This window comes from Schistocerca gregaria, chromosome 4 (genome assembly GCF_023897955.1).
Source record: "Schistocerca gregaria isolate iqSchGreg1 chromosome 4, iqSchGreg1.2, whole genome shotgun sequence".
NCBI lineage: Eukaryota > Metazoa > Arthropoda > Insecta > Orthoptera > Acrididae > Schistocerca > Schistocerca gregaria.
The window spans coordinates 5,208,628-5,227,927 of record NC_064923.1 but is presented as its reverse complement, the minus strand read 5'-3'; the positions used below and the strand labels follow the sequence as shown (position 1 = coordinate 5,227,927).

Genomic DNA, 19,300 nt, shown 5'->3' with positions numbered 1-19,300 from the left:
TGTATATATATATATATATATATATATATATATATATATATATATATATATATATATATATATATAAAAATAAAATGAGCAGGATAAATTAATCCTAATTAAACAAAATAATACATAAAAGAATTTCAAAAAAAAACCTTTCGATTTATATATTAAATAAATGAAGTGCCTGATTAAAGGGTTACCTTGATAGGGTAAATAAAGTAAATAAAATTACCTTCATTAAAATTACATAAGATAGAATTAAACTACCTCCTTTAGTATCAAAAACTAACGTGCATCATACACCTTAATGTAAAAAGGTAAGCTAAACAAGCTAATGGGTTCATACCCCATTTATAGAGGTATCAATCCTCTCCTTTTTAATGACCAACAACTCTACAAAACTTCTCTTCCTATCAACATTAATGATAGGAACGATCCTGTCCATTTCATCAAATTCCTGATTTGGGGTTTGAATAGGACTTGAGATCAACTTACTTTCATTTATTCCGCTCCTAACAAGAAATAAAAATATAATAATAAATGAATCATCAATTAAATATTTTATTGTCCAAGCAATAGCATCGACAATATTATTATTTTCAATTTTGCTGATTCAAATAAAATATCCCATGGGATGGGAAACAGAATTTATCCCATCAATAATAATTAGATCTAGACTATTATTAAAGATTGGAGCTGCACCTTTCCATTTCTGATTTCCAGAAGTTATAGGAGCATCAAGATGAAATAATTGTTTAACATTAATAACATGACAAAAAATCGCCCCAATAATGGTCTTATCTTATTGTATTCAATTAAGAACTTTTATTTGAACAATTATTATCTTAAGAATTATTATTGGGGCAATAGGAGGTTTAAATCAAACATCCTTACGACAACTTTTAGCATATTCATCAATCAGACATCTAGGTTGAATAATTAATTCATTAACAGTCAGAGAAAACATCTGAGAACTATACTTCATTATTTACTCACTATTAAGATTAATTATAGTTTTATTATTTAAGCAAATAAATTTATTTTTCATAAATCAAATTTATTCAGCCAGAAATATAAAAACCGAAATTAAATTCATAATATTCTTATCTTTATTATCTTTAGGTGGACTACCACCATTCCTTGGATTCTTACCAAAATGAATTGTAATACAATCATTAATAGAAAACAATATAACAACTATTATAACTATTATAGTTGTATTAACTACAATTACACTCTACTACTATATACGTATTAGATTCTCAGCTCTAATTATATCATACACAGAAAATTCGTGATCTATAAAGATAAAGTCCCAAAAATCAAGAATCATTCTTCCTATAACAGTAATAATTTCAACAATAGGATTGATTTCAACATCAACCTTAATTTCATTATACTAAGGACTTAAGTTAATCAAACTAATAACCTTCAAAGTTATAATTAAAAGAATAATCTTTTAGGCCTTAGTAAAATTTTACACCTCTAGAATTGCAGTCTAGAATCATAATTGAATATAAGACCTAAATATGATAAGAGAGAAAACATCTCATAAGTAGATTTACAGTCTACCACCTAAAATTCAGCCATCTTACCGCAAAAATGATTATTCTCAACAAACCATAAGGACATTGGTACTTTATACTTCATATTTGGAGCATGAGCAGGAATAGTAGGAACATCAATAAGAATACTTATTCGTGCTGAACTTGGCCAACCCGGATCTCTAATTGGGGATGACCAGATTTATAATGTTATTATTACAGCTCACGCATTCGTAATAATTTTCTTTATAGTAATACCTATTATAATTGGTGGATTTGGTAATTGACTTGTTCCACTAATAATTGGTGCACCAGATATAGCATTTCCACGAATAAATAATATAAGTTTTTGATTACTACCACCTTCACTAACCCTTCTTCTTACATCTTCTATAGTAGATAATGGTGCTGGTACAGGATGAACAGTTTACCCTCCTCTAGCTGGAGCTATTGCACACGGGGGTGCATCTGTAGATCTAGCTATTTTTTCACTGCACTTAGCAGGTGTATCATCTATTCTTGGTGCAGTGAATTTCATTACAACAGCAATTAATATACGATCAGAAAGTATAACTTTAGATCAAACACCTTTATTTGTATGATCTGTAGCTATTACAGCATTACTTCTCCTTCTTTCACTTCCAGTTTTAGCAGGAGCTATTACTATATTATTAACAGATCGAAATTCAAATACATCATTCTTTGACCTCGACGATACTCTGACTACCCAGACGCATATACATCATGAAACGTAGTATCAAGAATTGGGTCTACAATTTCTATTGTAGGAATCATTATATTCATTGTAATTATATGAGAAAGAATGATTACAAACCGAGCTATTATATTTAGAGCTAACATAAGAAGATCAACAGAATGACTACAAAATAACCCTCCTGCAGAACATAGTTACTCAGAATTACCATTAATCTCTAGATTCTAATATGGCAGATTAGTGCAGTAGATTTAAGCTCTACAAATAAAGGTTTGACCTTTTATTAGAAAATATTTATTAATGGCAACATGATCAAATTTATCTCTTCAAGATGGAGCTTCACCATTAATGGAGCAATTATCATTCTTTCATGATCATACTATGGTCGTATTATTATTAATTACAGTAATTGTAGGTTATGCCCTAAGTTATATATTATTTATTGCCTATACTAACTGTAATATACTTCATGGACATTTAATTGAAACAATCTGAACAGCTTTACCAGCAATTACATTAATTTTTATTGCCCTTCCATCATTACGACTATTATATTTACTTGATGATTCAGTAGATGCAATAATTACAATTAAAACCATTGGACGACAATGATATTGAAGATATGAATATTCAGACTTCATAGACGTAGAATTTGACACTTATATAACACCAGAACAAGACCTAGAAAAGGATGGATTCCGACTACTAGATGTAGATAACCGAACAATCCTACCAATAAATACAGAAGTACGAGTATTAACAAGAGCATCAGATGTTCTACACTCATGAGCAGTTCCTGCATTAGGGGTTAAAATTGATGCAACGCCACGTCGGTTAAATCAAGGAACATTCACAATAAATCGACCTGGATTATTCTTTGGACAATGCTCAGAAATCTGTGGAGCAAACCACAGATTTATACCAATTGTAATTGAAAGAACTTCAGTAAATTTATTTATTAAGTGATTATCTAAGATAATTTAAGGAGTTAGTTAAAATAAATAACATTAGAGTGTCAATCTAAAGTAACTAAAAAAAATTAGTACACCTTGAAATTCATCAGATGACTGAAAGTAAGTAATGGTCTCTTAAACCAAATAATAGTAAATTAACGACTACTTCTGATGGGGAAATTATATCCAAATCCCTCAAATATCCCCTCTTATATGATTCTCACTATTCATTATATTTTCAGCTACATTAATCTTGTTTAATCAAATAAACTTTTTCTCATTTAAACCTAACCTTATTAAAAGAGCAGAAAAAGGAACAATTGAAATAAAAAACTTAAATTGAAAATGATAACAAATCTATTCTCAACATTTGACCCATCAACTAACATCTTTAATTTATCATTAAATTGAACTAGAACATTTCTAGGACTATTATTAATCCCATCACTATTTTGACTTACACCATCACGAATTAACATTATCTGAAATAAACTAAATTTAACCTTACATAATGAATTTAAAACACTTCTTGGACCAAAATCATTTAATGGAACAACATTCATTTTCATCTCAATTTTTATTATAATATTATTTAACAATTTCATAGGATTATTCCCTTATATTTTTACTAGAACAAGACATTTAGCATTAACATTTGCAATTGCCCTACCTATATGGCTAAGATTTATATTATTTGGATGAATTAACCATACTAATCATATATTTACACACCTTGTCCCACAAGGTACACCGCCTGCATTAATATCATTTATAGTACTAATTGAAACAATTAGTAATGTTATTCGACCAGGTACATTAGCAGTACGGTTGGCAGCAAATATAATTGCAGGACACTTATTATTAACCTTATTAGGAAACACAGGACCATCTATAGCAATAAACTTAATCTCATTACTAATTATTGGACAAATACTTCTATTAATTCTAGAATCAGCAGTAGCAATAATTCAAGCCTATGTTTTCTCAATTCTAAGAACTCTATATTCTAGAGAAGTATATTAAACCTATGTTAACAACTCACTCAAACCACCCATTCCACTTAGTAGACTATAGACCTTGACCATTAACAGGAGCAATTGGAGCAATAGTCCTAGTATCAGGACTAGCAAAATGATTCCACCTATTTAATATTAACTTATTCATAATTGGATTTGGAATTACCCTACTAACTATAATTCAATGATGACGAGATGTAGTACGAGAAGGAACATATCAAGGATTACATACAGGATTTGTATCAATTGGATTACGATGAGGAATAATTTTATTTATTGCATCAGAGGAATTATTTTTCGTTTCTTTTTTTGAGCATTCTTTAGAAGAAGATTAGCACCAACAATTGAACTAGGAATACTATGACCTCCAATAGGAATTCAACCCTTTAACCCTATACAAATTCCATTACTTAATACAGCTATTCTTTTAGCATCAGGAGTAACAGTAACATGAGCACATCATAGTTTAATGGAATCTAATCATACTCAAGCACTACAAGGATTATTCTTCACAGTGTTATTAGGACTATACTTTACAATACTTCAAGCATATGAATATTGAGAAGCACCTTTTACCATTGCAGATGCAGTTTATGGATCAACATTCTTTGTTGCAACAGGATTCCATGGTTTACACGTAATTATTGGAACAATCTTTTTATCAACATGTCTACTTCGACACTCAATAAATCAATTTTCACCAAGACATCACTTTGGATTTGAAGCAGCAGCATGATACTGACACTTCGTAGACGTAGTATGATTATTCTTATATATCTCTATTTATTGATGAGGTAGATAATTGTTTTTCTAGTATAAATAGTACATTTGACTTCCAATCAGAAAGCTTGATATAAATCAAGAAAAACAATTCTAATTCTATCAACAAGAGTTTTCATTAGATTTATTATTCCAATAATTGTTATAATCCTGGCAACAACACTATCAAAAAAATTAATTAATGATCGAGAAAAAAGATCACCATTTGAATGTGGGTTTGATCCAAAAAGATCAGCACGAATACCATTCTCAATACGATTCTTCCTAATCGCAGTAATCTTTTTAATTTTTGATGTAGAAATTGCACTAATTCTACCAATTGTAATTATTTTTAAAACTTCAGACATTATAATCTGAACAGTATCAACAATATTTTTTATTCTAGTTCTATTAGGAGGACTATACCATGAATGAAACCAAGGAGCATTACAATGAGCAGAATAAAGGGTTGTAGTTAAATATAACATTTGGGTTGCATTCAAAAAGTATTGATATTATCAATCAACCTTAAATAGAATAAGAAGCGAAATATTGCAGTCAGTTTCGACCTGGAAGATTGGTATGTACTACCCTTATTCTTATTAATTGAAGCCAAAAAGAGGCGTATTACTGTTAATAATATAATTGAACTATAATAGTTCCAATTAAGGAAATGTAAAGCCAATATGAAAGCTGCTAACTTTTTATATTAGCGGTTAAACTCCGTTAACATTTCTAAAATTTATATAGTTTAAATAAAACATTACTTTTTCACTGTAAAAATAATATATCTATATTTATAAATACTTAAAAGTAAAAATACTTCCTTAACATCTTCAGTGTCACGCTCTAATTATAAGCTATTTAAGTAAACGAAAAACAATATTACCAAAATAAATATTCAAAAAATAAAAGTTAAAAGATAAATCTTGAAATTAGAATCATATCAACCTTGAATATAACCAATTAAATAAATAAATAATCTATATAAACCTTGACCACCAAGTAATTCACCTCAACCATAATCAAATGACTTAGATGAATAATAACCTATTTTTAAAGGAATATATCTAATAAACTTAGTTGAAAGAAAAGGTATAAATCATATAGAACCAGCAAATCTAACAAAAGAAAGTATACTTAAAGAAAATAAATTATGAGAAAAATCAAAATTAGAAATAAGATAACTAAATAAGCACCTAAAATAACAACTGTAATAGTTAAAAACTTTAAATAATAAGGCAAAACAATCACATGAGGAATAGGAAAAATTAATCAAGATAAAAGACTACCACCAAAAACAGCAACAAACAATAGACCAATTATTCCAAATGAAATATAATAACCCTTATCATCAAAAGAAAATCTAGAATAAAAATTATTATCACCAGATATTGAATAATAAAACAAACGGAAAGAATAAGAAGCAGTTAAACCAGTAGAAAAAAAATAAAGAAAAAAAATTAAACAATTAATTCATCTTAAACAAACCATCTCAAGAATTAAATCCTTTGAATAAAATCCCGCTAAAAAAGGTATTCCACACAAAGATAAACTAGAAACATTAAAACAAACTGAAGTTAAAGGTATGAAATTAACAATTGATCCTATAAAACGAATATCCTGAGAATCCTTAAATTATGAATTATTGAACCTGCACATATAAATAATAATGCCTTAAATAAAGCATGAGCCAATAAATGAAAAAATGCAAGCTTTGGATAACCTATAGCCAAAATTCTTATTATTAAACCAAGTTGTCTTAAAGTAGAAAGAGCAATAATCTTCTTTAAATCAAACTCAAAATTAGCGCCCAATCCAGCCATAAATATAGTTATACAACCAATTAAAAGTAAAAATCAACCACAATTATAAGTATCCAATATTGGTCTAAAACGAATTAATAAATAAACACCAGCAGTAACAAGAGTAGAAGAATGAACTAAAGCAGAAACAGGAGTAGGAGCTGCTATAGCAGCAGGAAGTCATGAAGAGAAAGGAATCTGAGCTCTCTTAGTTATAGCTGCTAAAACAATTAATATAGTAATGAGCTTTATTTCAAAAGAATTAGAAATAAAATCATAATAATAAATATAATTTCAACCACCAAAATTTAACATTCATGCAATAGAAATTAAAATAGCAACATCACCAATACGATTAGAAAGTGCAGTTAATATACCAGCACTATAAGATTTTACATTTTGATAATAAATAACTAAACAATAAGAAACTAAACCTAAACCATCTCAACCTAATAAAATTCTAATTAAATTAGGACTAATAATTAAAAAACCTATAGAAAGAATAAATATTAAAACAATAATAATAAAACGATTTATATTCTTTTCACCAGATATATAATCCTCTCTATAATAAATAACCAAAGAAGAAATATATATAACAAAAGATATAAAAATAAGAGATATTCAATCCAAAATTAAAGTTATAACAACTATAGAACCATTTAAATTGAAAAGCTCTCACTCAACAAAAACTCTATAATCAATTATTAAATAATAAATACCTAAAATAAAAATTATAGTTCTCGACATAAACAAAGAAAAAAAACTCAAAGAACAAATAGAAAATAAATTCACGGCCTAAGATGAAAAACTTCATATCATTGATTCCACAAAACAATATTTTTAATTAAAATACTTAAGCAAACTAAACAAAGAAATATTCACCCTTTAAACAGAGAATATTTAAAGGCAATCAATGTAAAAGTAAAAGATGATATTCACGAAAATAACCAAAAGAACAAGTATAAACACCAGAATAATAATTCCCATGCTGAGAATAAGAATATATATACAAAGTATAAACAGCTCTAAAAAAAGATAAAAAAATCAAAGCAAAGAATCTAAAAGAAGATCAAGATATAATTCTATTTAATAATCTAATTTCACCTACCAAATTTAAGGAAGGAGGAGCAGCCATATTTGATGATCTTAAAAGAAATCATCATAAAGCCATTCTTGGCATCAAATTAATTATACCCTTGTTAATTAATAATCTTCGTCTACCTAAACGTTCATAAATAATATTAGATAAACAAAATAAACCAGAAGAACATAAACCATGACCAACCATTAGAGAAAGAGAACCTACACAACCTCATCAATTCATAGTCATCAATCCACCAATAACCATTCTTATATGAGCAACAGAAGAATATGCAATTAAAGACTTTAAATCAACCTGACGAAAACAAATAAATCTTACAATAACACCCCCAGATAAACCTAAAGACAATCAAAAATAATTAAACTTTAAACCCAAATAAGAAATAACCTTTATAACACGAAAAATACCATAACCACCTAACTTTAATAAAACACCAGCAAGAATTATTCTACCTGAAATAGGGGCCTCTACATGAGCCTTAGGAAGTCGTAAATGAACCAAAAACATAGGTATCTTAACTAAAAAAGCCAAAATTATAAATACATAAAACATAAAATAATAAGAACCAAAATCAACCAATAAAGGAAAATATAAAGTATTAGAAAAATCATAAACCTTAAATAAAACTAATAATAAAGGTAATCTAGCAACCAAAGTATAAAAAAATAAATAAACACCAGCCTGCAAACGCTCAGGTTGATAACCCCAACCCAAAATTAAAAGTAAAGTAGGAACTAATCTAGCCTCAAAAAAAATATAAAAAGAAAGAAGACTAAATCTAGCAAATGAACAATAAAGCATAATTATTAAAATCAAAACCATAAAAACTAAAAAATTAGAATGATATGAACTTAAATAAACTGAACCTCTAGCAGTGATTATTAAAGAACAAATCCAAAAACAAAGTAAAATTAAACTAAAAGAAAAATAATCAATACCAAAATAATATCTAATTATATTCAAATCAGCATATGAATAAACACAAATTATAAAAACAAAACCCGACAGAAACATTAAAGAATGAACCAACCATCAACAATTATTTAATAAACAAAGAGGGATCAAAAAAATAGTTATAAATAAATACTTTAACATAAAGATAAACCAAAAGAATTAAAAAAATCATTACCATGAGAACGAATTATTGAAACTAAAATAGAAAGACCTAAAGCACCCTCACAAACAGAAAAAACTAAAAAAATAACAGGAAAAAAATAATCATAATCAAACTCAATAAGAAAAACAATAACTAACATAAATAAAGAAAGAACAATATATTCTAATCTCAAAAGAACCATTAATAAATGTTTACGTTTAGAAGAAAAAACATAAACACCAGCAAAATAAATCAATAAAGAAGTAAAAATAGAGAATATAAACATTAGTTTTAATAGTTTAAAAAAAACGCCGGTCTTGTAAACCGGAAATAAGTCCAGCCCCCACTTTTAAAACTTCAGAGGTGGAAAAGCTTCCATCATCGGTCCCCAAAACCGGTATTTTAAATAAACTAACCCCTGAAATGATCAAAATAATAATTATATCATTATCAAATGTAATAAATATTAATTTTATTAAATTAAGACACCCAATATCAATAATGCTTTTTATTATCCTTCAAACCTTCCTAGTTGGATTAATAACAGGAACAATAATAGAAAGATATTGATTATCATATATTTTATTTTTAACATTTCTTGGTGGTATACTAGTATTATTTATTTACATTACAAGAATTGCATCAAACGAAATATTTCAGCCTAAATCAATCACTATAATTATTACATTAATAATGTGAGTATTTATCATATTAATATTAATTATTCTAGATATATCTATATTTATAGACTTTTTCAAAAACACCGAAACTATAAATACTGATAATTCAATCAATTATCAAGAAATAACAATATCTTTAGAAAAATTATATAATAGACCAACATTCATTATTACAATAATAATAATAATTTATTTATTTTTAGCACTACTAGCAGTTGTTAAAATCACCAATATTAATCAGGGACCTATTCGTAAAATAAGATAATTACTAATGAATAAACCCTTACGATTAAGACATCCTTTAATTAAAATTATTAATAACTCTTTAATTGACTTACCTGCCCCAACAAATATTTCATTTTGATGAAATTTTGGATCCCTATTAGGGTTATGTTTGGTAATTCAAATCGTAACTGGACTATTTTTAGCTATACATTATACATCAAATATTGAAATAGCATTCAGTAGTGTAGTACACATCTGCCGAGACGTAAATAATGGTTGAATTATCCGAACCTTACACGCAAATGGAGCACCTATATTTTTTATTTGTATTTACTTACATGTAGGACGGGGAATTTACTATGGATCTTATATATATATACATACCTGAATAATTGGTACAGTGATTTTATTTTTAGTTATAGCAACTGCATTTATAGGATATGTCTTACCCTGAGGCCAAATATCTTTTTGAGGTGCAACAGTAATTACTAATTTATTATCAGCAATCCCATACTTAGGAACAGATTTAGTCCAATGAGTATGAGGAGGATTCGCTGTTGATAATGCAACATTAAATCGATTCTTCACATTCCATTTTGTATTACCATTTATTATTGCTGCTATAGCAGCAATTCATTTATTTTTTCTTCACCAAACAGGATCTAATAATCCTCTTGGACTAAATGGAGATATTGAAAAAATTCCATTCCATCCATACTTTACCTTTAAGGATTCTATTACATTTGTAATAATAACATCATTATTAATTATACTATGTTTAATTAATCCTTACCTATTAGGAGATCCAGATAACTTTGTACCTGCCAACCCATTAGTAACACCAGTTCACATTCAACCAGAATGATATTTCCTATTTGCATATGCAATTCTACGATCTATCCCTAATAAGTTAGGAGGTGTTATTGCATTATTTTTATCAATTAGAATCTTAATAATTTTACCATTTTATAATAAAACACCACACCGAGGCATTCAATTTTACCCTATTAATCAAATTTTATTCTGAATTATAGTAGTTGTTGTATGCTTACTAACGTGAATTGGTAAACGACCTGTTGAAGAACCTTATATTATAACAGGTCAAATCTTAACAATTATTTACTTCACATATTTCTTAATTAATGTCCATGTCGCAAACGCATGAGATAAATTAATTAAGGAATAAAGTTAATTAGCTTAGGAAAAGCATATGTTTTGAAAACATAAAATTAGAAGTTTAACTCTTCTATTAACTTTTCTCAAAAAATTTCACTAAACAAATGAGATAATTAAAATCTTTAAACCAACAAAGAAAATAAAAAAATTCAAAGATAAAGGTAAAAAACTTTTTCAAGCTAAGTACATTAATTTATCATAACGGAACCGTGGTAATGTTCCACGAACCCAAATAAAACCAAAAGATATAATAGCAAGCTTAATAAAAAATATAAAAGAATAAAAATCACCGCCCAAAAAAATTAAAGCCAATAACATTCTTATGAAGACAATTCTAGTATATTCAGCTAAAAAAATTAAAGTAAAACCACCCGCACCATACTCAATATTAAATCCTGAAACTAACTCAGATTCCCCTTCAGCAAAATCAAAAGGAGTACGATTAGTTTCAGCTAAGCAAGAAGCAAAACAAGCTAAAGCTAAAGGAAAAGAAATAATAATAAATCAACAATAAAGCTGATAGTTTATAAAATCAAACATATTAAAACTACCAATTAAAATAATTAAAGACAATAAAATTAAAGCTAAACTAACTTCATAAGAAATTGTTTGAGCAACAGAACGAAGAGAACCTAATAATGAATAATTTGAATTAGAAGATCAACCAGCAATTATAACAGTATAAACACCTAATCTAGTACAACATAAAAAAAATAAAAATCCATAAGAAAAAGAACACATATAAGTTAAATAAGGAAAAATTACTCAAACGGCTAAAGAAATCATTAAATTAAAAACAGGGGAAAAATAATAAAGTAGGTAATTAGATATAATAGGAATTGGCTGCTCCTTACAAATTAACTTAATAGCATCTCTAAATGGCTGAGGAATTCCAACAAAACCTACCTTATTTGGACCCTTTCGAATCTGAATATAACCTAAAACCTTATGCTCTAATAAAGTTAAAAAGGCAACACTAATTAAAACACAAATAACCAATAAAAGAAAATTCAAAATAAATATAAATAAATCATAAAGTATCAATACTATTTGTAGAAAAAATCTACATAAATGAATTCTAAATTCAACACATTAATCTGTCAAAATAGTAAATAAATTAATATTAATCAATATAACAAAAAATATTTGAACCATATGGTCCTTTCGTACTAATATGGATTAACAATCTTAGGATAGAAACCGACCTGGCTCACGCCGGTCTGAACTCAGATCATGTAAGAATTTAAAGGTCGAACAGACCTAATCATTGGGCTCCTGCACCCAAAATTTTTCTTAATCCAACATCGAGGTCGCAATCTGCTTTGTCGATATGAGCTCTCAAAAACAATTACGCTGTTATCCCTAAGGTAACTTAATCTTATGATCATAAGTTATGGATCAAAATAACAAACATAAATAAATGATATAATAATGAAGAGTTTATCTATTCTTCATGTCACCCCAACAAAACATCATCATTAAATATAGAAAGACAAACAAAAAACTATATAAAAGTAAAATGTCAAGCTCTATAGGGTCTTCTCGTCCTAAAGAAGAATTTAAGCCTTTTGACTCAAAAGTTAAATTCAATATTTATTAAGAGACAGTTGATTTCTCGTCAAGCCATTCATTCCAGCCACTAATTAAGAGACTAATGATTATGCTACCTTTGCACGGTCAAAATACCGCGGCTCTTTAAAAATACGCTCAGTGAGCAGGCCAGACCTCAAAATATAAACAAGAGGACATGTTTTTGATAAACAGGCGGAAATCAATTTTGCCTAGTTCCTTATAATAAGTTCACAAGGTAAAAATTTCATACAAATAAATATACTAATTCTATCATTATTACAAAAATTTTAAAATTAAATTAATAATCTTAATAAAAAACCTAAAATATTTATAAAATCAAAATAAAAAATAATGAACTAAATCGTAATCTTAAAGATAGCTGGTTTAAAGCTTACTATTATATTTCTATAAAATAAATTATAGGTTATTAACTTCAAAGCTTATCCCTTAAAGAATAAATAAGTTAATATTTTTACTTAAAAAATTAAATAAAAACAAATAACTTTAAAAAATTAAATTTTTTCTTAAGAAACTAGATATCTTGGGAAACGATTAACATCTCATTTCTATAAATAATTTTATAATAATTATGATACATTAACTATAAATTTTTTATAAATCAACCCAAATCGAGAGAAGTAAAATAAATACTAAAATTTTGATAAACCCTGATACAAAAGGTACAATAAATAAAATGAAACACTTTACTAATAAGTTATATCTTGAAACTCTTCCTAGATACACTTTCCAGTACATCTACTATGTTACGACTTATCTCATCTAAATTGAAGCTACTTTAAAATAAAATAGAATAATCAATAATGAGAGCGACGGGCGATGTGTACACATCTCAGAGCCAATATCAGTTAAATTAAATAAATTAAATTACTATCAAATCCACCTTCATTAACAGTATTTCACTATCAAATCCGTTATAAACAAAAATCTATTGTAACCCACCTCCTCTTAAGTATAAGCTGCACCTTGAACTGAAATATTTTATAATTATAAATCTTGAGAATTATAACTCTAAAAAGATTATCTGATAACGGAGATATACAAACAAATAAATTAAGTAGAGTAAATCGTGTATTATCAATCATGGGGTAGGTTCCTCTGAATGGAATGAGATACCGCCAAATTCTTTGGGTTTAAAGACCTTAACTAATAGTACCCTGGTAAATATAATTAACATTTAAAATAATAGGGTATCTAATCCTAGTTTATTATTTAAATTTCACAGATTCATAAAAAGGGCCACAAATAAATTTTAACATTTCACCTTACAAATTTATATTTCAAACCTAATAATATAAACAACTGTTTTAACCAATAAGATTCACTTGTATCAATCGTATAACCGCGGCTGCTGGCACGAATTATGCCGATACTATATCAATTGCTAAATGCAAAATCACTTGTTAATTAAATCAAATTACTGCAAAAAGAACATTTAGTCTAACAAAACTTACATATAATACAAAGAAAAAGTGAATAAACAAGCAAGAATAAAACTTTTAAAAATAAAAAATAAGAAAATTTTAAATCTATTAATTCAGGAAAAAATAAAAGATTCAAATATTTAAAGAAAAAAGAAGAAAAAAACCACAAACATTAACAAAAAAAAAAAAAAAACGCCCCTATGTATGACCACAACAACTTCTCTATTATATATAATTAAAGATTAATATGGAACATGTATAGCAATAAATGTATTATATTCTTTCTTATTTAATCTTTCTTTTCACTAATAAATAAATAAAGATTAAATAATATAATAAATATATTTTATACAATTATGTAATTTAATATAATATGTTATTAATATGAATTCTTTTTTATATAAAGTTAACTTTCATATATATTAGTTAAATAATCTAATTATAGATAATTTACATAATTATATTATTATAATTAATATAATTATTTATATTAATTATAATATTTTATATTTAAATTAATAATTTTATTTATTATATCCAATTATAATAATATTAAATATTAAATTACATATTATTATATATATTATATTATAATAACCTATTTTAAGCTAAAAACATAAGTAGCTATAATCCTAGGAAAATAATTGCATTAAAATAATCAATTGATAATGGTAAGATGAACTTATAATACTAAAATTTCAATTAAATGTAATATATTAATATAAATTATTTATTATATATATATATATAAAAAATAAAATGAGCAGGATAAATTAATCCTTATTAAACAAAATAATACATAAAAGAATTTCAAAAAAAAACTTTCGATTTATATATTAAATAAATGAAGTGCCTGATTAAAGGGTTACCTTGATAGGGTAAATAAAGTAAATAAAATTACCTTCATTAAAATTACATAAGATAGAATTAAACTACCTCCTTTAGTATCAAAAACTAACGTGCATCATACACCTTAATGTAAAAAGGTAAGCTAAACAAGCTAATGGGTTCATACCCCATTTATAGAGGTATCAATCCTCTCCTTTTTAATGACCAACAACTCTACAAAACTTCTCTTCCTATCAACATTAATGATAGGAACGATCCTGTCCATTTCATCAAATTCCTGATTTGGGGTTTGAATAGGACTTGAGATCAACTTACTTTCATTTATTCCGCTCCTAACAAGAAATAAAAATATAATAATAAATGAATCATCAATTAAATATTTTATTGTCCAAGCAATAGCATCGACAATATTATTATTTTCAATTTTGCTGATTCAAATGAAATATCCCATGGGATGGGAAACAGAATTTATCCCATCAATAATAATTAGATCTAGACTATTATTAAAGATTGGAGCTGCACCTTTCCATTTCTGATTTCCAGAAGTTATAGGAGCATCAAGATGAAATAATTGTTTAACATTAATAACATGACAAAAAATCGCCCCAATAATGGTCTTATCTTATTGTATTCAATTAAGAACTTTTATTTGAACAATTATTATCTTAAGAATTATTATTGGGGCAATAGGAGGTTTAAATCAAACATCCTTACGACAACTTTTAGCATATTCATCAATCAGACATCTAGGTTGAATAATTAGTTCATTAACAGTCAGAGAAAACATCTGAGAACTATACTTCATTATTTACTCACTATTAAGATTAATTATAGTTTTATTATTTAAGCAAATAAATTTATTTTTCATAAATCAAATTTATTCAGCCAGAAATATAAAAACCGAAATTAAATTCATAATATTCTTATCTTTATTATCTTTAGGTGGACTACCACCATTCCTTGGATTCTTACCAAAATGAATTGTAATACAATCATTAATAGAAAACAATATAACAACTATTATAACTATTATAGTTGTATTAACTACAATTACACTCTACTACTATATACGTATTAGATTCTCAGCTCTAATTATATCATACACAGAAAATTCGTGATCTATAAAGATAAAGTCCCAAAAATCAAGAATCATTCTTCCTATAACAGTAATAATTTCAACAATAGGATTGATTTCAACATCAACCTTAATTTCATTATACTAAGGACTTAAGTTAATCAAACTAATAACCTTCAAAGTTATAATTAAAATAATAATCTTTTAGGCCTTAGTAAAATTTTACACCTCTAGAATTGCAGTCTAGAATCATAATTGAATATAAGACCTAAATATGATAAGAGAGAAAACATCTCATAAGTAGATTTACAGTCTACCACCTAAAATTCAGCCATCTTACCGCAAAAATGATTATTCTCAACAAACCATAAGGACATTGGTACTTTATACTTCATATTTGGAGCATGAGCAGGAATAGTAGGAACATCAATAAGAATACTTATTCGTGCTGAACTTGGCCAACCCGGATCTCTAATTGGGGATGACCAGATTTATAATGTTATTATTACAGCTCACGCATTCGTAATAATTTTCTTTATAGTAATACCTATTATAATTGGTGGATTTGGTAATTGACTTGTTCCACTAATAATTGGTGCACCAGATATAGCATTTCCACGAATAAATAATATAAGTTTTTGATTACTACCACCTTCACTAACCCTTCTTCTTACATCTTCTATAGTAGATAATGGTGCTGGTACAGGATGAACAGTTTACCCTCCTCTAGCAGGAGCTATTGCACACGGGGGTGCATCTGTAGATCTAGCTATTTTTTCACTGCACTTAGCAGGTGTATCATCTATTCTTGGTGCAGTGAATTTCATTACAACAGCAATTAATATACGATCAGAAAGTATAACTTTAGATCAAACACCATTTGTATGATCTGTAGCTATTACAGCATTACTTCTCCTTCTTTCACTTCCAGTTTTAGCAGGAGCTATTACTATATTATTAACAGATCGAAATTTAAATACATCATTCTTTGACCCTGCAGGAGGGGGTGACCCAATTATATATCAACATCTATTTTGATTCTTTGGACACCCAGAAGTTTATATTTTAATTCTACCGGGGTTCGGAATTATTTCACATATTGTATGTCAAGAAAGAGGAAAAATTGAATCATTTGGAACATTAGGTATAATTTATGCTATACTATCAACTGGACTAATAGGATTTATTGTATGAGCACATCATATATTTACAGTAGGAATGGATGTTGACACACGAGCATATTTTACATCAGCAACAATAATTATTGCTGTACCTACAGGAATTAAGGTATTTAGATGATTAGCTACATTATATGGAACTAAATTCAAGTTCAATCCACCATTATTATGAGCTCTAGGATTTATTTTCCTATTTACAATTGGTGGATTAACAGGATTAGTATTAGCAAATTCATCACTTGATATTGTATTACTTGATACATATTATGTAGTAGCCCACTTTCATTATGTATTATCTATAGGAGCAGTATTTGCAATTATAGGAGGTGTCATTCAATGATATCCACTATTTACAGGATTAACTATAAATAATACATGATTAAAAATCCAATTTACAATTATATTCATTGGAGTAAATTTAACATTCTTTCCTCAACACTTCCTAGGATTAGCAGGAATACCTCGACGATACTCTGACTACCCAGACGCATATACATCATGAAACGTAGTATCAAGAATTGGGTCTACAATTTCTATTGTAGGAATCATTATATTCATTGTAATTATATGAGAAAGAATGATTACAAACCGAGCAATTATATTTAGAGCTAACATAAGAAGATCAACAGAATGACTACAAAATAACCCTCCTGCAGAACATAGTTACTCAGAATTACCATTAATCTCTAGATTCTAATATGGCAGATTAGTGCAGTAGATTTAAGCTCTACAAATAAAGGTTTGACCTTTTATTAGAAAATATTTATTAATGGCAACATGATCAAATTTATCTCTTCAAGATGGAGCTTCACCATTAATGGAGCAATTATCATTCTTTCATGATCATACTATGGTCGTATTATTATTAATTACAGTAATTGTAGGTTATGCCCTAAGTTATATATTATTTATTGCCTATACTAACCGTAATATACTTCATGGACATTTAATTGAAACAATCTGAACAGCTTTACCAGCAATTACATTAATTTTTATTGCCCTTCCATCATTACGACTATTATATTTACTTGATGATTCAGTAGATACAATAATTACAATTAAAACCATTGGACGCCAATGATATTGAAGATATGAATATTCAGACTTCATAGACGTAGAATTTGACACTTATATAACACCAGAACAAGACCTAGAAAATGATGGATTCCGACTACTAGATGTAGATAACCGAACAATCCTACCAATAAATACAGAAGTACGAGTATTAACAAGAGCATCAGATGTTCTACACTCATGAGCAGTTCCTGCATTAGGGGTTAAAATTGATGCAACGCCAGGTCGGTTAAATCAAGGAACATTCACAATAAATCGACCTGGATTATTCTTTGGACAATGCTCAGAAATCTGTGGAGCAAACCACAGATTTATACCAATTGTAATTGAAAGAACTTCAGTAAATTTATTTATTAAGTGATTATCTAAGATAATTTAAGGAGTTAGTTAAAATAAATAACATTAGAGTGTCAATCTAAAGTACTAAAAAAAATTAGTACACCTTGAAATTCATCAGATGACTGAAAGTAAGTAATGGTCTCTTAAACCAAATAATAGTAAATTAACGACTACTTCTGATGGGGAAATTATATCCAAATCCCTCAAATATCCCCTCTTATATGATTCTCACTATTCATTATATTTTCAGCTACATTAATCTTGTTTAATCAAATAAACTTCTTCTCATTTAAACCTAACCTTATTAAAAGAGCAGAAAAAGGAACAATTGAAATAAAAAACTGAAATTGAAAATGATAACAAATCTATTCTCAACATTTGACCCATCAACTAACATCTTTAATTTATCATTAAATTGAACTAGAACATTTCTAGGACTATTATTAATCCCATCACTATTTTGACTTACACCATCACGAATTAACATTATCTGAAATAAACTAAATTTAACCTTACATAATGAATTTAAAACACTTCTTGGACCAAAATCATTTAATGGAACAACATTCATTTTCATCTCAATTTTTATTATAATATTATTTAACAATTTCATAGGATTATTCCCTTATATTTTTACTAGAACAAGACATTTAGCATTAACATTTGCAATTGCCCTACCTATATGGCTAAGATTTATATTATTTGGATGAAT

The 19,300-nt window shown here is 27.3% G+C and overlaps 2 long non-coding RNA genes across 2 annotated transcripts in view; one reads left to right on the top strand and one right to left on the bottom strand.

Moving 5' to 3' along the window:
• The window catches only part of LOC126267583 (uncharacterized), a 142,981-nt gene that overhangs the window by 18,236 nt on the left and 105,445 nt on the right, over positions 1-19,300 (top strand). The window lies entirely within an intron of this gene.
• LOC126267581 (uncharacterized) lies at positions 1,835-17,848 on the bottom strand. Its single transcript, XR_007549040.1, has 2 exons — positions 16,991-17,848; positions 1,835-2,236 (listed from the first exon to the last, which is right to left on the bottom strand). It is a non-coding gene; the product is annotated as an uncharacterized LOC126267581 (long non-coding RNA).